The 26251-nt window shown below is 38.8% G+C and overlaps 1 protein-coding gene across 2 annotated transcripts in view; it reads left to right on the top strand.

Annotated features, from left to right (window-relative positions):
- The window catches only part of CNTNAP5 (contactin associated protein family member 5), a 767582-nt gene that overhangs the window by 523169 nt on the left and 218162 nt on the right, over positions 1–26251 (top strand). The window lies entirely within an intron of this gene.

Raw genomic sequence — 26251 nt, 5'->3', positions numbered from 1 at the left:
CCAAAACCCAAAAGAGATTTTACAAGATGTCAGGAGGGCTTTATCAACCTTTATGCGTGCCTTGCAAGTCAGTCATTTTTGTGAATATCAGTTCATTTGTTTCATGGCAGAAAAAAATAAGGCTGAGTACCACAGGGATGTGGAACATCCAAGAAAAGCTCTCAGAATCTTTAGCCTCAAGAAACTTACAATCCAGTGCTGGGAAGTTAGGAATTTTGAAAGGCTCAAGAACGTTAGACAAGGAAATGTCAACAAAGGAGGAGTGATAGGAGCCTGACTAAATGTAACACACCGCCTCACTGATCTAGAATCTTTAGGGAAGACATCGTTCCACATAAGTGAATTTTCCAGATAACCATCACTTATCCCTTTAAGCACCAAAGATCTTTTCAAAATTTTTTTAACTATTTGCAATGAAAATCTTTCTCAAATGGATTATATGCTTCCTTGACTTCTTAAACAGAGAATTCTGAACATAAAATGTAACCTTTTCTTGATGACTCAGGATTATCATTGTGAAAATCAATTATTGTACTCTCCCTGGAGTCAGCCATGCTTGCAGGGCTGATTAGATCTGAGGCATGCTTGGTGTCCCTTTTCCCAGCATCCTCAGATGGTGCTGCAGTAAGAGATCCAGGGTTGATATTTGTTTGTGTTTCTTTCCTCTGGCTGTCAAGCCTGCATGCACGTGTCACTTTCAGTGCTGCTCACAGAGTGCCTGTTTCTGAAAACCATCCTACTCTCTTCTCTTTGTGTTGCTTCTAGTTTTCTAAGGATTGGGTTTGGTGGAATTTTAGGAATAATGGGAGTACGTTCATTCTGACTCTGGGATTTTTCTTTAGTATTTGCATTCTGTGATATCCATTTGGCTATAGCATTGCCTTTGTACATACTTTTTTCCAAGCTCAACTGTCTTTAATTCCTTGAGCATATTCAAGTGAGAAGCACATGGATTTGGGAACAGGCCATATTGAGAGTGACATCTTGACTCTACTCCTTACTAGTAACGTGACCTTGTGCAAGTTGCTAAATTTCCACAGCCTGAAAAATCTAGATGAAAATCCTGAGCTAATAAGGCTGATATGAGGACTGAAGGAAACAAGTAGTCTTCACTGTTCCTTGTTCCAGGCCTGGTACATAACAAGTTTCCAATAAGCAGTAGTGTCGTATTTCTTTCCTTGCTCATAGCTTCCATCCCAGCAGGGAAGGTCCAAAATTTGTACTGTAATGGAAGCTCAAAGGAACATTTTATTTCTGTTTCAACAGTGTAAATAGAATAGTTATAACTCATGCATCCAGATAATCTCACCACCCAGAAAAAACCAATGTTGCATTTAAGTGTGTATCCTTCCAGATGTTTTCCCTTGGGCATATTCACAGAAACACAGTGAGAACATACTATCTGAAAGTTGGGGTTTGAGGGTACTCATGTATTTTCTTTTTCCCCATGAGTTCTGAGTGAAATGCAGTAGATAGAGGAGGACAATGGGCATGTACATATAATATCTACTTTCTTCTTGTGATGTGGCTTGGAGAACACAGCATGCACCAGAGACCAAGGAGAACTCTTTGCCCCTCAGCATCCACCTGCAGACCAGGCACTGCTAGTGGGTTTGTGGGACTGTAGACAGACAGCCCGATAGAGATGTGACCCCAGCCTCACACTCCTCAGTGCAGGGACAGAGCCCCCTGGACCCAAGCTCAGGTGTGCTCACCTCACGCAAGTCGGGGTGGAGACATGAAAGTGCACCATTGTAGGCACATGAATCTGAGAGCCAGCACCAAGGGCACTGTCTTAGTTGGTGTTCCTATAACAAAATAGCACACTAGCTGGCTTATAAAAAGCTGAATGTTATTTCTCACAGCTCTGGAGAAGTCCATGACTGGGGTGCCAGCATGGCCAGATCCTGGTCAGAGCTTCTTCAGGGTCGCAGACAGCTCACTTGTCCTCCCATCCTCACATGGCTAGTGGAAAGAGAGTGAGAGAACCCTTACTAGTCCCATTCATGAGGGCTCCACCTTCATGACCTAATCACCTTCCACAGGGCCCACTTCCTGATACCACCACTTTGGGAGTTAGGATTTCAACAGGAATTTGGGAAAGACATAAACATTCAGTTCATAATAGGCACACACCTGAAGGGATGTTCTCCTAATCTCCCTAATTATCAAATCATCCTCTTCCCCACAGGGAAGGCCAGGGACAGAAGGGGAGAGCATGGTCCTCTTCTACCTGCCAGTCTGGAAGAGCTGGGCAAGTTTCTCCCTTATTTTCGGAAGCGGGCGCCCACCTGTGATACTGTTTTACTACCTATATTTGTCACATGTACACAATATACAAATATCTTTCCATATCAATAAGTATGACTTTATACCATAAAGTTTATTAACAACAGAGTCTTCCGTTATGTGGATGTACCACAGGAAAACACACAAAATTAGCAATTCTCCTATATAAGACATTTAGATTGTTCTCAGTTTTTCACTATTACAAATGCAAGAACATTTTAGCACATAGATCTTTGAGAACAAAACTGTTTATATCCTTAAGATAAACTCCCTGAGCTGCCATTGCCAGGGCAAAGAGTGTGCATATTTTTAAGGCTTTTACCATATTGACTTCTACAGTGTATCAAGGTTTTACCAATTTATACTCTCAACACCACTGTGGGATTGGGTGCCCATCACTTCCCAGCACTAGGTATTGCTATCTTATTTCAACTTTGGCAATTGGATAAATGCAGAGAGGAGTCAAAAACAATTAAAGATATTTTTTGTTAATTAAAAAAAAGTCTATAGGCTGATTCCCATAGCTTATTGGAGGGAGAGACTACTGGTAGCCAGGGTTAGTAGAAGCTATACAATATTATAAATTGTGGCTATAGTGGACTCAAATCAATAAGAAGAGAATGTGGAGGATGCCTTCTTGCTATAGATTCTCCTCGGTGCTTAATACAATAGATAATAAAGGGAGGAAACAAAAGAAGGCAAGATGAGAGAAAAATAAAGAACTGTTCGAATGGCTACCAATGACTCAGCGTTTCTTATGTTTGAGGATATGTGTGGGATGCTGTATGAGCCTTGTCTCTAATGCAAACAGATCTGCACAGGCAGGGTTACTATCTCCATCTGGCTTTTCAGGAAACAGAACCTCAGAGAAAGTAAGATCGTTGCTTAATGCCACACAGCTGGGCAGCGGCAGATCTAGTTGTTGCATCCAGCTTTGCCTGAGGTCAAAGCAAGGATGCTCTTTCTGAGGCACTATGAAAACCCCAAAGAGCCCAAACTTATAAGGAAATGGAGTAGTCAGGAAAAACATGAGTTGATATGATTTTCCTTATTTTTAAGAAAATGTAGATGAAGAGATAGAAGAGCCGCCAAAGTCACCCCTACTAATGCCATGTGGTTGTCAAGGTAGCTTGAATCGGGCAAATACCTGGCAGCTTCAAAGAGTTTGCAGCATCCTTGCCTAGATGCAGCAGCTTCCATGGCTCATGCACTCCTTCCCAGGGTGATCCTGTGGATCCCTACAATGGCATCCCCTGAGCCTCCTTCTGTCTGCTCTTGGCTCCAGCTTTGGTGCCATTCATTTAGCAGCAAGAGAGGGAAGACAGGCAGGATAAGTTCAGGCCTGGTTCACCACTTTTTCATTCAGTTAGTGACTGAATCACGACATTGTCATTTTCTGACAGTTTGCTCTGATATTTTGCCCCAGAATTGCTGATAAGTGCCAGCCAATGGAATGTGTCATCTGTCTCTTTAACTGAAAGTTTATACTAAAATCCCTCCAAAGGACCAGCATTCTAAGCCATGGGGGCCATAGGAAAGGTGTCTTTACTATTCCCATGGATCTTTGTAGTTCTTTTCACCATTCTTGCTACTTCCTACCCTGAGCTTTTTGCAGGGCCTGAGGCCCCCTGCTGCAAACCAGCTTCCAAGACAGGAATCATCAGGCTGCCAGTGCTCAGGGGCCACTTGACACTGGGGAGGAGGGGACCACTTGTTTCCCCAGGGATAAAGGCTACCCTGGTTGAGCCCAGGCCTTTTATCACTGTCAACACCTTCATAGGACTTTTTCCTGAGGCCAGGGTCCTGAAGGTAACATGTGATGAGCAGATAAAATGTAACAGAACCCAATTTAAGAAACACTCACACAGTGGACATAAAAAGAAATATTGAGGCCACAGTCTGGAAGATGCTTTAATCACATGGCCAATTAGCTCCATAACCCACAACTCCCCCTGGAAGGAAGACAGGATTGAGAAGGTCATAGAAAGGTGGTCACCTGGGAAGCCCATTGCCCAGGTACCTGCCTATCCCAAAATTCTCTTCTGTAGTCTCCATGGTGCCTAGAATTGGATTTACTGGTTGAGGTTAAAGTGTCTGATGTGTGCATGTTTTTGCACTTACTATTCCATGTAGTGAAGATCTGCTTGGGAATACCCTCCTCAGTAAAGCTGTGAGCTCTCTGAGACAGAGGTAAGAAATCGATGTTGGCGCAAATGAAACCCCTGGAAATTCAGACTCCTTTACTTTACAGGCTAATAGCTGCAGGAGTTTGATATCAAATAGCAGTTTGAGCCGGAGTTTACTTTTCTGAACAGAAAGCATTTGTCAAGCAAATCATCATCCAGCCAAGTTTGTCATGAAGATTGTTCAAGCTCATCAGTAGCACTAATGATTCAGCGTCCCGTAGCACCTCAGAGTCTCTGTTTCTCTACCAGTAATGGGCTAAAGTCATTACTGTTCATTCATTCATGCAGGAGTATGAGTGGTTCCTACCTGGAAACAATTGCTTTACCTGGTTATCTTCCAATGGATTTGAAAGTTATAAACTATTCTTTCTTTTAAAGTATTCTAAAATTCTCCATTTTCCTCTTTTCTCTCAATTAATGATATTTTAGTGAGCACACAGCTAACTGGCTATATAATATGTGATATATAGTTTAGACTATATATGTATATAAGTATATACTAATGAATATATATATACACACACATACTATTTACACACTATAGAGTGTATGCTATATAATATGCTTTAATAATAATATATACTCGTCTTATACTCTTTATATATCCAAATAGATTTATAAATGCACTTGTGTGTATAAACCCTCATGTCCATTTATAATATTTGACTTCAAATGTGTACAGAACTAATAATGAGGTTTAGAAATCTAAGTAAGGAAATAAGAGGCATAAAAGATAAATTATTGATAAAAAAGAAATAGCACTTCGAGGTACTCTGGGGTTTACTAAACTTGAAACTCTTTGTCCCCAATATTTCTACCAAACAAGATCAATTAACAGATGATTACATTTTCTTTCATACAAAAGTATTTATTGATTATCCATTATGTGCCACATGATTTTCTGGCCAGTAAGAATGAAACATTGAACAAACAGAGTCCTGCCCACATGATTGTGTGAGGGATGACAGAAACAAACCAAATACACATGCACACGTGCACACACACACACACACGCACACACACACATAGAGTCAGTTCACAAAAAATGTGAGGAAGAAAAGTCAGGAAGAATAAGGGCCTGAAAGTTGCCAGGCATGAGGAGTTCTGTTTCGGATGGAGTGCTGGGAAAGATCCCTTTGCTGGGAAGGGACGTGCTACCAGAGTCCTAGGTGAAGGGAGGGTGTAGGGCGTGTGCATATCTGGAGAAGATTCCAGCCTGAGCAACAGCAAGAAAGCCAGTGTGGCTAGTGGAGAGAAAAGAGCAAGGAACGGTGGTAGGAAATGAAGTTGGGGTGTCCAGAGACCAGATTACACAAGGCCAGGACTATGGAGTTTATTCTAAGCGTGAAGGGTAGTCACTGAAACATTTAAGCAAGGGATTTCTCTTTCTTTTCCTATTTCAAATCCAAAGGCTAATGTCAGTTTATTTAAGTCAAGCTAAAGTAGGCATCCATAATTTGCTAAAGCCATAGAGATTTTAGGTCACTCTCTATGCCTGGTGAACTAGAAACAGCTACGAGCTCCCTGAGGACAGAAACCATGTCTTAAACAGCTCTGATCCCCGCAGTCTAGCTCACTGCTGTCAGCAAAAGGCTTAGGGACCACCTCAGATTACCTCTGATTCATGGCAGCACTTTTGTATTTGCTCCCCCAACTAATGGGAGTTGAGATTGTTTTGGCCTCTTCACTCACCATTTTACTACTGCCAGCCTACCCAGACACATTCACAAATCTTAGAGGTCTCAGTCAGAGAGCTGAAATCCTTGGCCCCTATAGCATACCCCCTCCCAGATACCTACATTGTCTTTCTTTCTTCCTTTCTTCCTTCATTCCTTCCATTCCTCCCCTTTTCTCTCCCTCCAGATACACACACACACACACACACACACTCACGCACACACCAATTACATGGATAGAACTGATCCCAAAGCCCATGGTACTTTCACTACACCAGGTTGTCACCATACTACTAAGAACAATTTTTGTTGCAGGAGCACCATAATGAAAAACACAAAACTATGCCATGACATCTGGGAGAGAAACTACTAGAGCAGTATTTGAAATCTCTTTAATAAACGACTATTTTTATTTTATGCACTTCAAGAATCTGTAAAGAAATTCGTGGTTCCTATAATGCATACTCTTTGATATTACCACTGCTGCTCCTGATTTTGGCTCTCGGCCACTCAGCACCTTCACTCTGCCAGGCATTTGAAACACATTATTTCGCTTAATCCTCTCAATGGTCTCCTGAAGTTTGCATTATCTGTCTCAGTTATGAACCAAAGGGGAGTGTCTAAGACATTAGGTGGTTTACCCAATGTCTCATAGCTACTAAGTACTAGAAACCAGTTTCAAATAAATGTCTCTTTGGCTTTAACCTCCACCTGCATTCCAAACTAACAGACAGAAAAAGAGGAAAGGTCTCACAGAAGGAAGGAAAATAATGAAAGGAGGATTCAGGTAACCAAAGAAAAGATTCATCTTCTGTTCTGGTTATCAACTGTTACGTAAGAAACCACCGTAAAACTTAGTGGTTTAAAATAACGGTGACATTCATTTTGCCTGTGAATCTGCAGATTGGGAAGGTTCCAGAAGACTTGTGCATCTCTGCTCCACTCCACATCACCTGGGGCTGGGGCTGGCGCTGGGGCTGGCGCTGGGGTTGTCTGAAGTTGCACTCACTCAATGGGTGCTGGTTGTTGGCTGAGGTCCTCAGTTGAGCATATGACTGGGAGCTCAGTTGGACGTGAGGGCTTTCCATGTGGCTGCTTGAGCTTCTCATAACATGGTGGCTGGGTTTCAGGGACAAATGTCCCAAGAGAGGGAGAGAGCCAGGTGGAATAAATATTGCATTTTTTTACCTAGCATCAGGAGTCATGCAGTATTACTTCTGCTGCTTTCTAATTATTAGAAGACAGTCACTTAGGCTGGCCCACTTTCAAAGGAAGGGAAATTTGTTTCTATCATTTAATGGGCTGAGTATATAGATTTTTTTTTACAAGTATCATATCTTCTTCAAAATTTTGTGTGAATAGTCAAGCAGCCTAAGGAAACACGGCAAATGCAAGGCAGAGTCAGGAGACAAACCCAGGTCTCTCTAACTCAGTGTAGAAGACTCTTCCACTCTGGTGTCCTGCCAACTATTGATTACTCAGTCCTAATTCAGGATGGAAATGTGTCTGACTCTCTGTTTTTCCTTCTTAGGGACTTTTCACCTTTAAGGCAATGCTGCTGGAATGTGTTTCTAAGAGTTTGCCACAGGTCTTAAAAAATATAAAGAGACCATCACATGAATCAAGTCAGTGCATTTTACTGTGCGTGAAAGCCACCTTTCCTAATGTCCTAATAACTCATTCTTGGTGTTTCACTGGGACTTAAAGTCAAAATTAGAGGTAGGTGGATTTTATGAAGAAGACATACACCTTAATGGAGCTAGAGATGTGGGTGTGTATCTGAGTAAAATAAAAACTATCTCACATAAATTCAAGACATGATACGTGCTTGGCTGCAAATGAATTGCTGTTCAGACTATTAATTACTTAAATAATGAATGTGGATTGCCCAAAAGTCAACATTCGAATCCTGTATAAGAGAAAGTTTTTAGTTTTCTCTCCACTTTATGAAAGAGCACGTTTACTTACTTTATCTCAAATGTACTTACAGAAAAAAGAATCCCATTTTCTAATCTTCAGATGTAGTACAGGGGAGCAACATGAAAAGAGCATGAATTTTGGAATCATAAAACCTAGTCATAAATTTCACTTTCTCTACTTATTGACTATGAGATCTTCAGCAAGTTACATGAGCTTTCTGAGCCTCAGTTTCCTTATCTGTAAAATTAATGAGATAGATACTATATCTTCCATATAGTAGATGTTTGCGATACTGATGTTATCTTAGTCAGTATTTTGTCACATTTTCCAAAGGGCAAGAGGGATATTAGCTCCCTTAGCTACCAGGAGGTGGTCTCAGAATCCTATGATAAGTCTGGTGGCAGAGTTCAATTTTGGGATTTGCCTCTTGCTGGCTTGCAGGCGTACTTACTTTCTAAACCGCAGTTCACTTATTTGTAAATATCGTATTTACCCACCTAATAGCACTGTTGAGAGTGCTGGAGGTAAGTCTATGTCCCCTCCTCCCCTCTGCCAACCACTCAGATCAACTCATCTGTCTGTCATTCTCATCTTAATAAATTATACCATCATGTCTCTAGTTTCTTAAGGCAGAAACCTAGGACTGATTCCCTCCTCACCATCTCCATTCTCTTCAGCATACCAACAAGTAGTCAGACTCATAGCTGACTTTGACTCCAGCCTCTTCTCTCCAGTTTCACTGCTACCACCTAAAAGTTCAAACTCCCATCGTCTACAGATTGGACAAGTGCATCAAATTTTTGCTTCGTCTCCTCTCCCACCTCCCTACTGTTCATATCTCACACAAAAGCCTAAATGATGATCTTTCCAAAATGAGATTGTATAACCTGGCTTCAAACCCTTCCCTGTGCCCTTGAAATAGAACCTGGACTCCTTAATGTGGACTACAGGCTGAGGCCCCTCCCCAGCTCCTGTTCTCCCACCTGCCAAATAAAGTTGGCCTTATTTCCCTTTATTCTGTACCTTGCTAAGCTTGGCCCTACAACTCTTAGTCCTGATACACTAGCAGTTCTCTCTACTCAGAAGCTTCATTCCTCTTCCCATACTTAGTGCTCAACTTAAATTTTACATACAACTAAAGTATCCCCTCCATCACTCTTTATCACTTAATCGTATTTTAATATTCTGCATAGAGGTTATTACTACCCGGCATTTTCTTCCTATTTGCTTGTTTACTGTCTGCCTCTGTCAATAGAATGTGAGGTCCATGAAAGAGGGATCTTCTTTGTCTCATTCACCACTGTATCCTCAGAATGCCTCGAAAAGCACAGGCACCAAGCAAACATTTAGTAAGTAGTTGTTGAATGAAGAGAAGATTCCTCCTCTATTAATATTGTGTCACTAGTATTATATTAAGTCAGAGGACCCAGGATAAAACAAGGGCATTTGGCTAAGCCTGCCACAGAGACTCTCACAGGCAGAAAGTGGCTTCATCGAGTGAAAAGGGCTGGACCGGGAGGTGGGAGCTGCTGTCCCACTCCTGGCTCCACCATTGACTCTCTGTGACCTTGAGTAAGGTACTTACATTTTATGGGCCTCTAGTTTCTCATCTTTAATCCTAGTGGGTTATATTTGATGTTTTCCTGGTGTCCTTTCTGCCTTGACACTTCATGACTCTATACTAACCAACACAAAGTGAGTTAAAATACATGTCACAGTTTATTACTTTCTTGTCACAGTGAGGAACTAGAGGGGTTGGTAAAACAAACAAATCCAAAAAAGAAGAATTTTTATGAGACTGTTAAGGCAATGAAATATGATAATTTATTTATATAGTAGGTGATCTTTTTTGACACCTTCATGCCCCGATTTTCTGAGAACATGCTTTCCATATGGTAATACTGATTGTGCGAAGAAGGTATGAAACTTCCCCAAGGTCGTAACAAGTCAAGAACAGCAAGAATAACAATTTCTTACTTTAGAGTATTTGTGCATCTATTATGGTATTTACTTTACAGACATATTCAGTGGGTTATTAGGTAGATATGGAAATGCAATTATACCAGCTGCACAGGAGCCCATCCATCTACAAAGACTGTGCTATAATGGCACCTCATAGCTTGTCGTCAGGAGTGGGGACTGATGCTAACTTCCTTCTTGCCTGAGTCCTCACTATAACCATGCCAAAGGGAAGACAGCAGAGTGTCAGTGAAGAGCCCAGGCTGTGGCCTCACTTGCCTTGTTCCAAGCACTTGATCCAATAGCATAAGTTATCTGGCCTTAGATAAGGTACTCAACATCCATGAGCCTTGATTTCCCCAACTCTAAGAATGAGGATGGCAAAGACAACATTAATCATACCCACATCATTGGAATCATGAAAAATGTTGGGAACTTTTACTGTTTTTAGTTTAAGGTACCTAAGTTCTTTTGAAATAACAAAGGTGTCTTTCTAAACATAATTTTCACTGTCCTCTCACTTTTGCTAAGAGAAGGGATTTTGAATATTTTGGCATTTTTATTCCTCTGCGCTTTCTGCTGTGTGTATGTGGGATGTGTGTGTGCGTGTAGGAATCTGATGAGAAATACCTCTCAGTGTGTTAGGTGTTGTAGCGATTGTTAAACCATAATCTCAGTTCAGCACAGTAGAAACATTTTAGGCTCTGAAGCAAAAAATAACTGAATTCCCCAGCTCTGCCATTTATTTGGTGAGTGGCCATTTTCAGGTCATATACCCTGAGTCTCTAAGTCACATTTTCTCATCTGCAAAATGGGTAACATTTTAACCTAACCTGCAGGCTTTTTCAGGGATTATGAATGCACATGTAAAGGGGCTGGCCATAGTGGCTACTACCATTTAAGAAGGCTATGCCCTTGTGGGCAGATTAGAGACAATATTTATACATTAGTGAGCTGTAAAGTGCTCTGAAAATAAGAAATTACTTCTACTTAGCTAAATCTCAGAGATGTTCTATGGAAAGGTGTAACTTCTTTTTAGACACAGCATGGATAGGAGTCATTGTAATGGGAAAAGACGTGGAGGGAGGATGGTGTGACTCACTCTCAGGGACTAGGGGAGAAATTATATTTAGGAATGAAGCAGTTGAGGTTGTTGCTCCTTATTTCAGATGAGGAGGCAGAGAAGAATGGGAAGAAGGAAGGGCAGGCAGAAGGGAGGGCCTTCCATGTTTCACATACTTGGCAGCATGATTCTGTAGATTAACTAATCTACTGTCACTGCATGAAGCAGATGCTTGAGCTGGAGAGTGACCAAATAAGAAGATCAACTTGTGGTTGTAGAGGGAACTGATTGGGTCAGGAGGAAACTACAAACCAGGAGATTAGTTAGGTATCTATCTCAGTGGTCAAGGAAAAACGTAAGGAGCATGGGCTCACAGAAATAGAAAGAAAAATAAAATAGTAATTGGTTTTGAAGTACAAAGTAGATTCTAATACAATGGTCCAATGGAAATATAATGTGAGTTAAGTGGGCAATTTAAAATTTTCTAATAGTTACATTATAAACATTAAAAAAACATATTATACACACAATTTCATATTCTTACATCTACCATTAAATATGATGCTGTTATTCCAGATATATAAACGAGGAAATGGAGACTTAGCGGTAAAGTAGCTTGCCCTAGGTTTTATAGGAAGGATCCAAATCCAAGTAGATCTAACTTCAAAGCCCATGCTCTCAAAAGTCAGAGACAGATGTCAAGAGAGGATGAAGGAAAAGCAGGTGGAAATCCTGAGTCCAACACCTTGTTCTGTGTAATAGTTCTGCCAAATGAGATGAGATGGGCTCACTGGAGAGCGTGTTGTATATGATACATGGAGCTGGTTATAGTATGTCGTATGCATATAGATATGCAAAGCAAACCCCTACTTATATATGCCTTCTTATGATATATATGCTCATATATATATTGCATATATGCATTTTATATTTTATTTGTTTTCTTTTCAGATTCCTGATAATTCCTGTGTAGGAAGCACTTAAAATAAGGGAAAAGGGAAAGGAAAGATATCAACGTTATGCCTACCTTTTGAATCTAGGGCTTGCAATGTGCCAGGCTTTCTAACAGTGTTTTCAGTTCCTAGTACAGGTGTGTGTAAAATCACCTCACTAATCCTTACAATCTCATGAGACATAGGTTATTACAGATGAACAAACTGAAGTTCAAAGAGGTTAAGTCAAGTAAGAATCATGTGACCCTATCCATACCTGTAAAAATACACATGAATCTAGCAAAACCTGTTATGATTAAATTCTGTTTTATTGACAAACAAAAGCAATCCTTGCTTGAGTCTGCCAGCTCACCAGCTAGCCAGATGCCTGTAGTATGACATGCCATTAAATTGAGTCAAGCCAAGACTGGATTTTTCCTAGTAAACCACTATGATATAGGTACAGTCAGAAGTCATTCCAAATCTATCTGGGTAATCATTTCATAAGATGCCCCCAAGAATAGAAAACTAATTCTCTCTGTGAACACGTCACTGACAAGGAAAAGAAGTCAGATAAGGAGAAAATCAGAAATGAAATTGCTGACTCTCTAACAATCCATCTGTATATTCAGCAGAATTTTTGGATTGAGTTTAGAAAGGATAAGATGTGAGAATGTTGGAGTAGTTGCAGAAACCACTTTGGGAGGATTAAGAGAGAGAGAGAGAGAAAGGAAGCAAGAAAGGAAGGAAGGAAAGAAAGACAAAGACAAACAGCATTTTGGGCAATTGTCTCTGAATAATTAAGCTTCTGTATGTTGTCTCATTTTGTATCTTGAATAAAGTTTAACAGATTCTCAACATGGAGACGATTTTAGGCAAATAACCCTGTGTGATCTAAAAACAAGTGTGCATGGCAATGGACGTAACTACTCAGAGTAATGCTGGCCCACAATAAGCCTCTTCAAAGGAAATGGGGAAATGGTGGCACGAGGGGCAATGGGTTGGCAATTTGTTGGCAGCTAAGAGGCACAGAGGACATGAATTTCCTCAGTGATGAAGTTGAAATAAAACTTTCTTTTCTAAGTGAGACTTTTCCAACTCTGTGCATTCTTCAAGAACAAGAATAACCACTGAGTCTTATTCATTTATAAATACTTCTAGAGCCTTGCTTGGCACCTGGTACAAAGTAAGTGCTCAAAAAATCTGTCTTGTATGTAAAAATTATGTGAGAGTATGGTCAAAAATTTACTTTGAAAAACAATAATTGGCATTTCTACATTAGATAGGATAGGCTGAATTATGCTGCAATAATAACAAAATAAAAACCAGAGCATCTCAAAGACTTAAAACAACAAGGTTTCATTTTTCGAGTAGGCCAGGTATTCATCATGGATTGCCTCAGGGCTCTGCCTTCTGTCTTCTCCCTCTAGGGTCCAGAGTGACTGAATAGCTCCCCTCCCAAGAGTTGCTGGCCATCTTGGAAGAGGAAAAGGGGGCTCTGCAGTGCCTCAAACCTGCTGCAGCCTGGGAGTGACATATGTCACTTCTGCTTACAGCTCATTACCTGGAATGAAATGGTAATGGAAGAAAAAATAATTTTCTTTCTAAACTTCCAAGTTCTTGGCTGAGACCCCTGTAATAAAAGACAAATTAACGAGAGAAAATTAAACAGAAGTTATTAACGTGTATACATTAGATACACCTGGTGCATACACAGGGAAAAACGAGTAATTCAAAGAGGAGAGCTTAGAACTCCAACTCGTACACATCTTCGACAAAGAACAATAAATTTGTGGAGAAATGGTAGAACAAAGGAAGGTAGTTTTAGGCTTCCAAGTATGGAGATAAAGGCTGGTTACTGAAGTTTGTTGTATAAATTACTCTGGTGCCATCTCCAGGCTAATAGGGTCTAAAGTTATCGCTCAGTGATTAACTTTTGTCCTTCTTGGTAGAGAGGGGAGGAGGGACATCTTTGAAAATGTATGTCCTGCGTTTAGGCAAATGGGAGGGGCGGGGCAGGGAGCTTTTCTTGTCTCTGCTTCTTCTCAGTTGCCTTCAGCTCAAAATAATCCTTATGCCACTGGCATATTTTTTGGTGGCATAGTCTGCTACCTTTCAAATACCTACAACCCCAAGGGAATCAGGAAATATAATCCTATCACATGCCTGGAAGGCGAAGAAGCAGAAATAATTGGTGCATTACCTCAATGCTCATCACTCAGCAAAAAAAAAAAAAGAAACAGCAAAAAAAAAGAACAGAAAAAAAGTCATACCCAAATAAGAATTGAAATAAAAGGATATGCTTGCAATATTGTTTTTCCCTCTCATCGACGATGAGGTGTGTCATTTTTTTTAAATGTGGGACACACCAAAGAAAAATATATTAGACCTGTAAAATACTACAAGCTATTTTTAAACCTGTAAGTCTATTTATAGATCCTTGTGTAAGTATGAATATATAGCCTGAATGTTATTTTTAGCTAAAATGTAATATTTTATTAATATCAAAATTAGCTTTACCATTTAATTAATATTAAAATTTCAGTGTTAGTTCATTCTAACGCCAACGTAAATGTGAGAGCTAATATTTGGAAAATATTATTTTATTCCCCCCTTTTTTGGAAAATTAAAGCAAATTTTCAAAATTAATTATATAATTAGTCACAAAGCCCTAACATACATGTGAATCAAACTGTCTCTATGTGCATGTGTTGGTATATAGCTAAAAGACATTATATAGTTTTTCATTTACATGACCATCACGTTTAATGCTGCGTTTATGAATCTGTTGCCTCTGAAATATTGCCCATATGTGTGTGTGTACTTGTGTATATGTATAAAACAGTACACCCACAGTGCACTGTTGACATATTTTCCCTCATGCTCTGAATGCTGGCCTACTCAATCTGGCAGCTGGAGAGCTGGCGAAGCAGACAGTGCTAGACACTCTTGGCCACTGTGGGCTGGTGCACCATACTACAAGTGCCCTGAGGTGATGAAAATGCCACGGGGCCTTCTTGCACTGGGTGCATCCCGGTAGCTTGAGCTACTTTCCTGCAGCAGCTTCCTCTGCTGCTCCATATTTCAGGTATGGGGAAGTTGTTTGGATCCTTCAAGACTTTCAAAGGCGTTCAGGTGATGCATGAAGCAAAGGGAGATTATTACCCTGGATGTTAGAATATACATTTTATGGCAGCTAGAGGTGCTTTTTGAAGAAGATAAAATGGGTAAAAATGACTGGGCAGTCATTAAAAATTACTGGGCAGTTAGAGATTGGTAAAAATCCTTTGATATTATGAAGGGCTTTAAACACCCTGGCAGCTGGAGAAGATTAACCAATAAATGAATGAAGATTGCTAGAAGAAAAACTGGCCTGGAGCAGTTCATGCTGCAGGCAATTTGAATGCACGTCTACAGGGTCTGCTAAGAACATCACAGCACTGATTGATTAGCACCAGAAAAGCATTCCTCCCTCCTGCTAAATGAAGAACACAGGCTCTGTGGTGTCTCAGAGGATTCTTTAATCTACACATGGGTGTTCTGAGTGTTACAGAATCCTATATCCTTGATTTGATAACTCAGGTCTCTGGTGTCTTAGTGATACCACGCATTTCACAGTTTAAATATGAGGGTATCTTTATCACTGAGTAGCAGTGTGTTCATGTACGTAACCCGCTCCATTGCACCTGCTCCATCGCACCTGCTCCGTGGTGCTGTTTTGCTTAAGCATAGTGCCTCCTCCAGTTATTCATCAGCGCCCTTGGGTCTTTGGTGGATGTGTTCTTTTCTACCTTAGGGCAATGCTAATTTCATTTCTCATCCTCCATCATGCCTGAATACACAGTTTACCTAAAGGTTAAGAATTATGAGTCTAATTAAGAGGACGGAGGAATTCCACTACATTAACATTAATAGTGCATGGAAAGCACTCCCCATGGCTTCATTTTTTAAGCACTAGCCATTTCCATATCTGTTCTCTCTTTCCTATTTTTTTCTTCCTGCACCATTTAATGAAAATCTAATGGTAACAATGGCACCTATGTTGATGAAAGAGAAAGGTGATAATTGCTCTTGCTCGTCTCTTTCTCATTTCCCCACTGCTAAGAGTGGGGTTGCTTTACCGATTAAAGGCAGTCTATGGGAGAAGAGGCATAAAGGATGGGGAGTTGTCAGGAAAGTTCTGCCGCAGACAAATGTGATGGAACTCGTTCATCAAATGATACAACATGAACTTTTCTTTCATCTTGGAATTGAAAGGTCATTACAGTAAAGAGTGAATTTTATAAAGGTTAAAAATAAGTGACTGATGGCGATGTATCAGGAATTCCCTGGCCTTATAACACTCCTTGTATCCGGCTCTCTTGCCTTGCTTCAATTTATACACAATCATTAGGGCCTCCACCCCGTCAGTGAAGGTATGCTTTAGTCGGCATTTAGCTAGAAGTCGTCTGGCATCAAGAGCTTCCACAGTGCACAAGCCTAGAAGTCACACTATGTTGTAGATATACCTTTGGACTTCTACTCATGGGCCCCCTGGGCAAGGGGCAAGTGTTTGAAAGATCTTAAGCAACTGATTGAAAGGTTTAGGAGTGACTGTTTAGCATGACATGTTTCAGAGGCATCCAGCATAAAAGAGCAAATTGAATGTAGGTGGAATTATTATAAGAAAGAAATAAATTGCCCAGGAAACTGGGAGACGTGTAGTGAGACCTTCAAGAATACTTTATTTACCAAGCCTTGGCAGGCTCCAACTTATCTTCTTCATGGGTCCCTTATTTTCTTATTTATTATTCCTTATTTGTTACCCTTATATATTATTTATTAAATAATTTATATTATTTAAATATTCCTTATTTATTTGCTTATTTCCCTCCATTGGTACTCCTTGACATTGTATCCTTGAGCTCTGGGATCCTAAGCACGAAACACAAAAAGCGGTGGTACAAGGATGGACTTTTAAATACAGTATTTGTATTTTTATTTTACTATCTGTTAGAAAAAATATATACAATTAGCACATCAAACCCATGATTTCAAATCTCTTGTTACTAAGAGAGTAGTGTAAGTTAAAAAGAAGTTAGTAAAAAAACAATGTTAGTAAATTTAAGGTCAATTAAATTAAAAAAAGATACAAAGTAAGTAGTAGCGTGGGAAGAAATGGTAACAAACTCAAAGCTGGTTCTGCTATGACAGAAGGTTAGGATGCTCTTCCTTCCCCAGATGTGTAGGCTCTGTTGTGCCTCCATGTCTAACTCATGCCTGGTCCCACTTCCAGAGGTGACTTCCTTGTGTGTTACTGCTGGTAACATTTCTTCTTTCTTTCTCTCCCAAGTCTGCCTCTTCTGTGAAGCCCACTGTGATTCATGAAAACTGAGTTAGTGTCTGTTCTCTCTATTCCCTTTTTACCTGGTTCATATTGTCATTGTATTATTTATCCACTTTTATTGTAATCAGTTGCATACCTATAGCTGGTATATAAATGGTATTCCTTTTTATGTTTTCAGTGCTTAGACCTGCATTTCAAAGATACTAAAAAATCTTTGAATGCACGATTTTGGTTTTGAATGCATTATTTCTCCAGAACTTCTCTTAAGAAAGTCACCAGTGAGCTCCACAGTCACCAAATCCTGTGGAAATACCAACAGAAATCATCTCTTGTTTTAGCAGCATTTGGCACAGTCGATCGATCACTTCCTCCTCATTGAAATGGATGCTTTGCTTGACTTCAAAGACGCGACGCTGGTTTATGCTTCCTGAACTGCCTGTGCTTTCACTACCTTCTTCATTTGTTCATTCTTTTCTACTCACACTTAAAATGAGGAGCCAGCCTTGGGGCTCAGTCATTGGGACTTTCTTCTTCGTCCATGCGTTCTCCTCTGGACCTACAATTCAGTCACATCCTGGAGACTCAAATTTAGATCTCCAGCTCAGATTCCTTTTTTGAATGCAAGATTTACATACCCACCTGCCTACTGGTCTTACAATATGCAAAACTAATTTCCTGACCATCTTCCTTCATATCTACTCCTCCAGAGTTCCTTCCCAAGTTTCTGAATGGCAACTCACTCTGTCAGATGCCCAGAACAAGAAACCTTGGAGTATTCTTGATTCCACTATTTTTCCCATGCCTTCTCTTAATTTTCCAATTCTTGCTTGCTACGATCAAACTATACCCAGAATTTAACCACTCTCATCACCACCCTGGTCACTTTCCAGGCCAAAGATTCATCATGTCTTATTTGGATTATTATAATTACCTCCTAAATGGATTTTCTTGCTTCTTGTCATCACACTCTTCAGTTTGTTCTCAACATAGAAGCCAGTGCGTGTTTCTTCCCGATCACAACGATCCAATGTCTCCCCATCTCACTTAAAGTAAGACCAGTGAGTTCTCAGATCTTCCATATTCTGGACCCACTTGATCTCTCTACATCTTCACCAACACTTGTTATTTTCCCTTTTTTCAATTATAATCATCATAGCAGGTGTTAAATTCTATCACAGTATGGTTTTGATCTGCATTTCTTTAATAATTAATGATGTCAAATATCTTTTCATGTGCTTGTTGGCCATTTGTTTGTCTTCTCTGGAGAAATGTCTGTCCCAATCCTTTGCCTATTTTTTTAATTGAGTGTGTGTCTTTTTGTAGTTGAGTTGTAAGAGTTCCTTATATATCCTGGATACTAGGCTCTTATCAAATATTTGCAAATATTCTCCAATTCTCTAGGTTGTCTTTTCACTTTCTTGATAGCGTCCTTTGATGTAAAGTTTTTAATGAAGTCCAATTTATCTATTTTTGTCAATGTTGTTTGTACCTTTGGTGTCAAATCTAAAATCCACGTTAGAGATTTTGCACTGTTGTTCCCTTGCTTGCAAAGCTCTTTTACAATTTACCACATGCCTTGATCCTTTACCTCTTTCAAAACTTTACATAAATATACCTTCTCAGCAGGGCCTTCACTGTTCATCCTATTTAAAATTGCAAATCTTCCTGGCGCTAGCACTCCCTAGCTCCTTTTCCCTGTATTATTTTTCTTCAGCACTTTTTTTTCATATGATATAATTTACTTATGTGTGTGTGTTTCCAGACTTAAGCTTCGTAAGGCTGGGGATGGTGGCTGTTAAGGTACTATTGTATTCCCCAGGCCTGGGAAAAGCCTGCTACAGAGGAGGTGCTCAATATACCTAACTGGCAGAGGAGTTCAGCCTGTCACCAGGGGCCTGATTCTTCCTGTGTAAATGCAGTTTAATGTCCCTTTTCTCACTTATCCTTAATGTCAACTGTTATTTCATCATTGGTATAATTATCATCAAAATCATCACTGTCAAGCAATATTTAGAAAAGTTCAACCTTCTCATGGTGCTAAACTAAATATAGCTATAGAAGCACACTTCCGGGATTTTCCAGGATGATCTTGATTTAAAAATAAGCTTATTAGAACAATGTAACCCAATTCGTTAAAAAAAAATTTTTGAGGAAGATTAGCCCTGAGCTAACATCCACCACCAATCCTCCTCTTTTTGCTCAGCAAGCCTGGCCCTCAGCTAACATCCGTGCCCATCTTCCTCCACTTTATATGTGGGACGTCTACCACAGCATGGCTTGCCAAGTAGTGTCATGTCTGCACCAGCGATCTGAACTGGTGAATCCCAGGCAGCTGAAACGGAACGTGCACACTTAACCACTGCACCACCGGGCCGGCCCAAGAATAATGTAATCCAATCTTTGTCTGAAAAAACACGGACATAGGAAACAGCAATTCTGCATCACTGCTTATGAGCTGAGCTTGTGAGCTTACATCAGTGTCGTGGCTTCTCTGAACCACAGTTTCCTCATCTGTAAAACAGGTGGTTGTGAAATTAAAGAAAATGATTCCTGAGAAGCCACTCACAATGTGAACTGTGTGCTCAACTTCATTTGCTAATAAGCTTGGCATAGAATACTTTAAAGAGTAGCTATTATAAGGAATATTGAGCTTATTAGTAATAATAACCATGCTGTCTTAGTTGAAGAATTGGAGTATTCAGTCCTAAACCACCATATCAGCTTTAAAAAAATCAACGTGCTTAGAATGTGCTTTCTCAATGGATTTAATTTAGTGATTACTGTAGTGTTGATGGTACTGATGATGATGATTAAAATGAGCAATACTGAATTAAGAACCCACAAGTCCTGATTGGATGGTAGTAATGCAATATCATAAACAGTGTCAAGGTATTTGTGAGTTACATTTCTTTTTTAAAGATTTTATTTTTCTTTTTTCTCCCTAAAGCCCCCTGTACATAGTTGTGTATTTTTAGTTGTGGGTCCTTCTAGTTGTGGAAGGTGGGATGCTGCTTCAGCGTGGCCCGAAGAGCGGTGCCGTGTCCTGGCCTAGGATCCGAACCGGCGAAACCCTGGGCTGCCACAGAGCAGCGTGCAAAGTTAACCACTCTGCCACGGGGCCAGCCAATTTTTTTTCTGCCTTTTAGCCTGATTTCCTAAATAGTTCAGCTAACCTATGTTTCTTTCAGGCCTCAAGTACCAGGGTACATGTTAATATTTCTGATATGCTTTTTTTGTTGGGACTGGCTTTTATACAAAATAAAGTATCTACCAGGATAATAAAAGCAGCACCCATTTATTGATTACCTACTCTGTGCTAGAAAACCAGGCTAATTACTTTGTGCATTAGACAATTTAATCATCACACATAACTGTTTTTCTGGTTTTATGGAGAATTACCTGAGGCACAGAGTGAATAAGGAATTGCTGCAGTCATACAGCTAGAAAGGGAAACGTGGAGATTTCAATTGAATTATTTTTTTCTGACTTCAAAGCCCTAAAATATTTTCACAATGATGAAGTGCTGGTTTTTTTTTTTACAGCTGTATTAAATATATTTTACATGCCTTAAAACTTTCCAATTCAATGTGTATAGTTTGTGGATTTTAATATATACATAGAGCTGCAAACATGACCACAGTCTAATTTTAAAGCATTTTTAACATCCCCAAATGATACCTCCTACATATTAGCAGCCATTCCCCATTCCAGCTCCCAACCTGCCTTGTCTCCCACAGTGTGCCAATGCCAGGCAAATACTAATTTACTTTCTGTATTTATAGATTTTCCTATTCTAGACATTTCACATAAGTGTAATCACGCAATATGTTGTCTTTTGTAACTGGATATTTTTACTTAACATAATGTTTATAAAATGTTTTTAGCATGTGTCAATATTTAATTCATTTCTCTAGTCAAATAATATTCCAACACTATATGGATATACCACATTTTGTTTTTCCATTCGTCACTTCATGAGCATTTTAAGTTGTTCGTACATTTTTGGCTATTATGAATAATGCTGCTATTAACATCAATGTACAATTTTTGTGTAGAAATATGTTTTTATTTCTCTTAGATATATCCGTGGGAATAGAATAACTGAGTCATATGGAAACTATATGTTAAGCTTTTTGAGAAATGACTAACCCTTTTTCCAAAGTGACTGTAACATTTTATGTTCTCATCAACAGTATATGAGAGTTCCGATTTCAACACATTCTTATGAACATTTGTTATTGTCTGTCTTATTTTAGCCATTCCACTGGGTATGATGTGGTGTCTCATTGTGGTTTTGGTTGTCATTTTCCTAATCACTAATGTTGTTGACCACGTTTTCTAATGCTTATCGGGAACCTCTTTACCTTCTTTAGAGAAATGTCTATTCAAATCATTTACCCATTTTTAAATTGAATTATTTGTCTTTTTATTATCGACTTCTAAGAGTTCTTTATATATTCTGGATAACACACTCTTACTAGATATATAATTTAAAAATACTTTCTCCCATTCTATAGGACTTTTCACTTTCTTTATGGTGTCCATTGATGCTTCATTTTTAAATTTTGATGAAGCCCAATATACCTATTTTTTTTCTTTTGTCACTTGTGCTTTTGTGTCATATATAGGAAACCGTTACTTAGCCCAAGGTCACAAAGCTTTACTCCTATGTTTTCTTCTAGGATTTTTATAGTTTTAGCTCTTAAATTAAGTTCTATGACCCATTTTGAGTTAATTTTTTTTATGTTGTGAAGTAGGAGTTCAACTTTATTGTTTGCATGTAATATACAATTGACACAGCATCATTTATTTAAAAGACTGATCTTTTCCATTGAATGATCTTGTCACCCTTGTGAGAAGTCATTTGATCGTAAAAGTGAAGCTTTATTTCTGGACTCTCAAATATATTTTATTGATCTATTTGTCTATCCTTATTTCAATAGCACACTGTCTCAATTACTGAATTACATTAGTGCTGTAATTACTAAATTACAATAGTGCAGTTGTGAAATTGGGATGTATGAATTGTCTAAATTTATTAATCTTTTTCAAAACACTGTTGGCTGTTCTGGGTCCCTTGCATTTCCATGTGAATGTTAGGATTCATACAGCAGGTTGATTTCTGTAAAGAAAAGTTATGATTTTGAAAAGACTTGTGTTGATCTGTAGATCAGTTGGAGAGTATTGCCATCTTAACAATGTCAAGTTTTCTATCCACAAACATGGATGTATTTCCATTTATTTGGATCTTTTAAAATTCATCTCAGCAATGTTTTCTAGTAAATGTCTCATAACTCTTTTCTAAAATTTATTCATAGGTATTTTCTTCTTTTTGATACTATTACAAATATTCTCTTATTTTTTATTTATATATATCTCTAATTTTGTTTTGTATTGTTTTGTTAATTTTATTTTTGGGTTATCCATTGCTTATGTGTAAAAATGCAATTAAATTTTGTATATTGATCTTGTATCCTGCCATATTCTTGAATCATTTAGTAATTCTACAGATTTTTGTGAGATTTCTTAGGATTTTCTATAAACAAGATTATTTCGTCAGCAAATAGTTAGAATTTCACTTCTGCCTTTCCAGTTTAGATGGCTTTTGTTTCTTCTCCCTACCTAATTGGCCTGGCTAGAATGTCCATTACAGTGTTGACTAGAAGCAGCAAGAGTGAGCATCCTTAACTTGTTCTTGATCTCAGGAAAAAGGTATTCAGTCTTTCTCCAATATGTATAAGGACAGCTGTAGGTGTTTCATAGGAATCCTCTATCAGATTCAGAAAATTTCCTTCTAAACTCAGTGTCTGTTGTCATTATTGTTTTTTAAATCATAATGAGTGTTGGGTTTTGCAAAATTCTCCTAAATTTGTTGAGATGATCAAATAGTTTTTGTGCTTTTATTGTTATTGTCTATTATACTGATTGATTTTCATATATTGCACCAACAGATTACTTGGTCATGTTGTATAATCCTTTTTGTATGTTGCTAAATTTCATTTGATAGTGTTCTGTTGAAAATTTTTGCATTGATATTCATCAGTGATAATGATCTATAGATTATTTTCTTGTGACATCTTTATTTGGTTTCAATATCAGGATAATTCAGGCCTCAGAATGGATTGGAATGTGTTCCCTTTCTATTTTTTGGAAAAGTTTGGGAAGGATTGTTGTTAACTCTTTAAAGATTTGGTAGAATTCATCAGTGAAACCATCTTAGACCTAAGGTTGTGTGTGTGTTTATGGGAGGGATTGTTTTTTCGTTAGTAATTTAATTTCTTTTCTTGTTATAGATTTAGTCAAATTTTATAGTTCTTCTTTAGTCAGTTTCAGAAGCTTGCTTGTTTATAGGAATTTTTCCATTTTATCCAAGGTATCTCATTCATTTCTAAATAATTATTCATAATATTCAATTATCTTTTGTAAATATTTTTTATTGTGGTCTAAATAGTTTATAACATTGTAAAATTTCAGTTGTACATTAATATTTGTCAAACACCATATAAATGTGCCCCTGCACCCTTTGTGCCCACCCTCCCCTCCCCTTTCTCCTGGTAACCCCTAAATTGTCCTCGTTGTCCATAAATTTGTTTATATTCTACATATGAGTAAAATTATATGGGGTTTGTCTTTCTCTGTCTGGCTTATTTCACTTAACATGCTGCCCTCAAGTTCCATCCATGTGGTCGCGAATGGGACGATTATGTCTTTTTTATGGCTGAGTAGTATGATAGATAGATAGATAGATAGATAGATAGATAGATAGATTATAGATAGATATACCACATCTTCTTTACCTAATCATCAGTCGTTGGGCACTTGGGTTGCTTCCACGTCTTGGCTATTGTGTATAATGCTGCAATAAACGTAGGGGTGCCTAAGTCTCTTTGTATGGTTCATTTCAAGTTCTTTGGATAAATACCCAGTAGTGGGATAGCTGGGTCATATAGTAATTCTATTTTTAATTTTTTTAGGAATCTCCATGCTGTTTTCCAAAGTGGCTGCACCAGTCTGCATTCCTACCAGCAGTGTATGAGGGTTCCCTTTTCTCTGCATCCTCTCCAACACTTGTTATTTTTTGTCTTGGTGTTTATAGCCATTCTAATGAGTATAAGGTGATATCTTAGTGTAGTTTTGATTTGCATTTCCCTGATTATTAGTGATGTTGAGCATTTTTTCATGTGCCTGTTGGTCATCTGTATATCTTCTTTGGAGAAATGTCTGTTCACATCCACTGCCCATTTTTTTTTTTTTAAAGATTTTATTTTTTCCTTTTTCTCCCCAAAGCCCCTGGTACATAGTTGTATATTCTTCGTTGTGGGTTCTTCTAGTTGTGGTATGTGGGACGCTGCCTCAGCATGGTTTGATGAGCAGTGCCATGTCCGCGCCCAGGATTCGAACCAACGAAACACTGGGTCGCCTGCAGCGGAGCGCGTGAACTTAACCACTCGGCCACGGGGCCAGCCCCCCTCTGCCCATTTTTTGATTGGGTTGTTTATTTTTTTGTAGTTCAGTTCTGTGAGTTCTTTATATATTATGGAGGTTAACCCCTTATTGGATATATGATTTACAAATATTTTCTCACAGTTCGTGGGTTATTTTTTCATTTTGATCTTGGTTCCCTGTGCCTTGTAGAAGCTCTTTAGTCTGATGAAGACCTACTTGTTTATTTTTTCTTTTGTTTCCCTTGTCTGAGTGGACATTGTATTTGTAAAGATCCTTTTAAGGCTGATGTCAAAGAGTGTACTGCCTATATTTTCTTCAGGCAGTTTTATGTTTTCAGGTCTTGTCTTCAAATCTTTGATCCACTTTGAGTCTATTTTTGTGCATGGGGAAAGACAATGGTCTACTTTCATTGTTTTGCATGTGGCTGTCCAGTTTTCTCAGCACCATTTATTGAAGAGCACCGCCTTTCTCCATTGTATGTTCTTGGCTCCTTTGTCAAAGATTAGCTGTCTATAGATGTGTGGTTTTATTTCTGGGCTTTCAATTCTGTTCCATTGATCTGTGTTTGGTTTTGTCCCAGTACCATGCTCTTTTGATTACTATCCCTTTGTAGAATGTTTTGAAGTCAGGGATTGCGATGCCACTAACTTTGTTTTTGTTTCTCAGGATTGCTTTGGCTATTCGGGGTCTTTTGTTGCCCTATATGAATTTTAAGATTCTTTGTTCTATTTCTGTGAAGAATGTCACTGGGATTCTAACTGGGATTGCACTGAATCTGTAGATTGCTTTAGGTAGTATGGACATTTTAACTATGTTTATTCTTCCAATCCATGTGCATAGAATATCTTTCCATTTCTTTATGTCATTATTGATTTCCTTCAGTAATGTCTTCTAATTTTCCTTGTATAGGTCTTTCACCTTCTTGTTTAAATTTATTGCTAGATATTTTATTTTTTTGTTGCGGTTGCAAGTAGGGAACAAGGTTGACTACTTGTTCTGTTAGTTGGTTATTAGAGTAGAGAAATGTGACTGATTTTTTTTTTTTTTGAGGAAGATTAGCTCTGAGCCAGCATCTGCTGCCAATCCTCCTCTTTTTGCTGAGGAAGACTGGCCCTGAGCTAACATCCATGCCCATCTTCCTCTACTTTGTATATGGGACACCTAGCACAGCATGGCTTACCAAGCAGTGTCATGTCTGCACCAAGGATCTGAACCAGAAAACCCTGGTCCACCAAAGCGGAACGTGTCCACTTAACCAGACCAGCACAAAATGTGACTGAATTTTGTACGTTGACTTGTATCCTGCAACTTTGCTGTAGTTGTCAATTATTTCTAATATTTTTCCACTGGATTCTTAAGTATTTCCTATATATAAAGTCAGGTCATCTGCAAAGAGCAATAGTTTCACTTCATCAGTGCCTGTTTGGATTCCTTTTATTTCTTTTTCCTGCCTT

The sequence above is a fragment of the Equus asinus genome, chromosome 4, assembly GCF_041296235.1.
Source record: "Equus asinus isolate D_3611 breed Donkey chromosome 4, EquAss-T2T_v2, whole genome shotgun sequence".
Lineage (NCBI taxonomy): Eukaryota > Metazoa > Chordata > Mammalia > Perissodactyla > Equidae > Equus > Equus asinus.
This window is presented reverse-complemented; position numbering and strand designations above follow the sequence as displayed.